Here is a 3861-nt window from a genome sequence, read left to right on the forward strand (position 1 = left end):
TATCCTTATTTAAACGACTTGTTTTTCCCCTTCCCCTCCACAAATTATACCATAATTAAATACAGTGAAAGCAGGGGTTGTACTGTGGGGGAGGGACATACAAAGCAACAAAGCAATAATCTTATAAATGCATTGGAAACAAATGCATGAAAGAATAAAACATTTAAATATATACCTTAGGGTTCATTTTCCTAACATTACCTTATCTAACCTTTTCTGCTTGACTCATATATATACTAAATATTGCAAATAAAGGAAACCATGGTACCTAAGTATCTTTGGGCTTGGCTTACTTCACTTAATATAATTTTTTGCAAGTCTTTCCATTTCCTAACAAATGGGGCAATGTCATTCTTTCTGATGGAGGCATAGAATTCCATTGTGTATATATACCACATTTTCTTGATCCACTCATCTACTGAGGGGCATCTGGGTTGGTTCCATATCTTAGCTATAGTAAATAGTGCTGCAATAAACATAGTTGTGCTGGTAGCTTTAGTGTGGTCTTGTTTGTAAACATTTGGGTAAATGCCCAAAAGTGGGATTGGTGGGTTATAAGGGCGCTCTATGTGGTGTCTTTTGAAGAGCCTCCATACTACTTTCCAAAGTGGTTGAACAAGTTTACACTCCCACCAACAATGCAGTAAGTTTCCCTTCTGTCCACATCCCCTCCAGCATCTGTTGTTATTAGAGTTCTTGATTTTTGCCATTCTAACTGGGGTGAGGTAGTATCTTAATGTTGTTTTTATTTGCAACCCTACTACTTCACCATCTCTTGCAAGCAAGGAAGGGGTATGTTTCTTTCTCGTTTGGTTTTTTGTTTTTCGTTTTGGTTGAGGCACTTGAACTCAAGGCTTGGATACTGTCCCTGATGTCTAATTTTCCTCAAGGCCAGTGCTCTACCATTTGAGCCACAGTGCCACTTCCAGTTAGAGATTGGAGATGAGGCTCTGGAGGTAGTTTCCTGTTTGGATGGAAAATGAGAGCCTCTGGATCTCAGCCTCCCAAGTGGCCAGGATGACAGGTGTGGGATGACAGATGTGAGCCACCGGCTCATGGCTTAAGGTGTCTAGTCCTTCAGAATTTCCACCTAGTCCTTCTCTAGACACTACCACCTAGACGCCCCTCTACCTCCTTCAGGGAAAGCAAAGGGAGGCTAGAATCTGGGTGGGACCATGGGGATTAAAGGGCCCGCTCCCCATCACTAACCCCCTCTAAGCTCCCATCTGCCTCCTCCAGATTGCCTGGTCTTCCAGGGTGGATCAGACCCACTAGGAGTTCTGGGGCTTGCCCTATGTCCCCATGCCCCACCCAACTGATACCTGAGCACTTCTGGGGCCAGCTGCTCCATGTCCCGGTGGAAGACATTGGGAGGATTGCTGATAACTGGGCCTAGGAGTGCCCAGGGCAGAAGGAGTGTCCAGCTCCCCTCTGTCAAAGTAGACACAAAGCACGGATGGATCTACTAAGAGCTTCAGGGCATAGCCATCCACCTGTCACAAAGGTCACTGGGAAAACTGTTTTATGGTGACAGCCCTGGGGCCTGAACTCATGGCCCGGCACTGTCCCTGACTTTCTGTGTCTGCAGGGGAGTGCTCTTTCACCTGAGCCACGGTGCCACTTCCAGCTTTTTCTGTGTATGCAGGACCGAGGAATCGAACCCATGCTTTCCTGTGTGCTAGGCGAGCCCTCTACCTCTAGGACGCAATCCCAGCCCTAGATAGCTGTTCTTCTGTGACCCCTCAGGCCTGTCTTGGGACAGTCTCGCACATCTATACCAAGTCTCTCACCAGCAGCCCTGGCTGAAAATGAACACGCTCTGCTATGTTGTCCATCATCTGTAGCACCTTTGTTCTCTGTGCTTCCTTCAGATTCTCCTTGTTAAGCAAGACCCCCTTTTCAAGTGCTGTTTCCAAGAAGCCCTTTCCAATCACCTTGGAAAAGCTGGAGCCTCTCCGCTGTGCAGGCTGCCAGTCTTGTCAGGCTCTGCCCTCCAGCCAGTGTGGGTTGAGAATGCACGAAGGGGAAGGCCTGGATTCCACCACCAGATTTCTCAAGGCCCTGATACACCACCCAGGGGCAGGTGTTGTATCACACTCCGTGAGAGGGGCCTGGAGCAATCTGTGGGCAACATGACAGGGCCATTTCTTTTTGTGGGCTTGAACTGAGGATCTGGGAGCTGTCTCTCTAAGTTTTATTGCTCAAGGCTGGTGCTCTACCACTTGAGCCACAGCTCCACTTCTGGCTTTTTGGTGGTTCCATGGAGAGAAGAGTCTCTCTGGCTTTCCAGCTTATGGCAGGCTTTGATCTTTGATCCTCAGATCTTTGCCTCCCAAGTCACCAGTATGTCAGGCTTGACCCTGAGCCAGAGGTGATGGGCACCAAAGGCTTTTTGGTTTTTGTTTGCTTCCGTTTATCTCCTGTGAACTAGCAAGCCCAAGTTAAAATAATCAGTTACAGGGGATCAAATTCTTCTCCTAGGTCAGTTAATCCAAGGAGATAAAGGGTCTTTGGAAAAGGCCAGTCTGAGTTGGCTTAGGGGTGTTTGTGTGTATGTATGTGTGTGAGTGTTGGTGATACCTACCCTCTTCTGTGATGCCTCATCCTCCCAGCAGGGAGTGCATCCAGAATCCTGACCCCAAGGGAGGTGGATGAGGGAGAGTACCTAAGGTTACATCCAGGGGGATGATCCCAATTCTGTCCTGCAACAGATAAAGCCTGGACAGATAAAGGAGAGAAGGAGAGAGTTAGGGGAACATGAAAGGGAGCCCCTTATCTTTGGCTACATGTACCAGTGAGAAAACTGAATACATCTTTCTTGGTAGTCAGATAGAAAGATGTACACTATTCATTTATTTTATGATTGTGTTAGTCCTAGGGCTTGGATTCAGGGCCTGGGTGTTATCCCTGAGCTTCTTTTGTTCAAGGCTGAGGCTCTACCACTTGAGCCACAGCACCACATCTGGGTATTTTGTGTGTGGGTTTGGGGAGGGAGTTGGTTTATGGGAGATAAGAATCTCCTGGACTTTCCTTCCCGGGCTGCTCTGAGTCACAACCATCAGACCTCAGCCTTCCAAAGAGCCAGGATGATGGATGAGAGCCATGAGCTCCTGACCGCCACCATCCATTTATAATCCCTTAGGCCTAGGGCCAGGCCACCCACACTAGACCTCCTTGTTGGGAGTAGGAAGCAGACATGACTGGGTTTGATACTTCAACAGCCTACCTATCTTTGAGCATTGTTCTGGGTCAGTCCGATGGAGGCTTCTTCCTTATCCACAGCAATGACTTGGCTCTGTCACAAGAACAAATGTCCCCCCAGGAGGTGTCAGGTCTGGGGTCTTTCCTCTGAACCCCGACCCCTTAACCAAAACGACACTCCCCAGCAAAGGGTAGTACACACAGAGTGTATTTATTGTCTTATAGCCAGGGTCTTGTCAGATAGATGGGAGTATAGGTCAGAGGCCCGGGATTGTGCTGGGCAGGGGGACAAGGTGACACCTTCTCATCCACTTTCCTTCAACGGTGTAGCAGAGGGATGTGGGGAAGGACTCATGGGATGGACAATGAATAACCGTCACGGTCTATCCAGGGAACAGAGGGGCTTACCTCATGAAGCTGCTTCAACAGGTTGAGCAAAACAGCTCCTGACCCACAGCCCACCTCCAGAATGAGAGGGCCACCTTGGGTTCCAGCCACATGGGAATGCTGGGCCACCTCCTCCAGCACTCATTCAACCAATTCCTGAGAGAGAGGGAGAGAGAGAGACAGAGACAGAGACAGAGAGAGAGAGCGACAGAGGTTCAGAATTACACTTAAGCCAGGTGCCAGTGGCTCAAACCTATAATCCTACCTACACAG

At 48.5% G+C, this 3861-nt stretch overlaps 1 long non-coding RNA gene across 1 annotated transcript; it reads right to left on the minus strand.

Annotated features, from left to right (window-relative positions):
• Positions 1-1220: 1220 nt before the first annotated feature.
• Positions 1221-3264, minus strand: LOC122128107. Its single transcript, XR_006151361.1, has 3 exons — positions 3227-3264; positions 2585-2718; positions 1221-1431 (listed from the first exon to the last, which is right to left on the minus strand). It is a non-coding gene; the product is annotated as an uncharacterized LOC122128107 (long non-coding RNA).
• Positions 3265-3861: the final 597 nt, after the last annotated feature.

The sequence above is a fragment of the Dipodomys spectabilis genome, unplaced genomic scaffold (assembly GCF_019054845.1).
Source record: "Dipodomys spectabilis isolate Male_0828 unplaced genomic scaffold, ASM1905484v1 ptg000323l, whole genome shotgun sequence".
In the NCBI taxonomy this organism is placed as follows: domain Eukaryota; kingdom Metazoa; phylum Chordata; class Mammalia; order Rodentia; family Heteromyidae; genus Dipodomys; species Dipodomys spectabilis.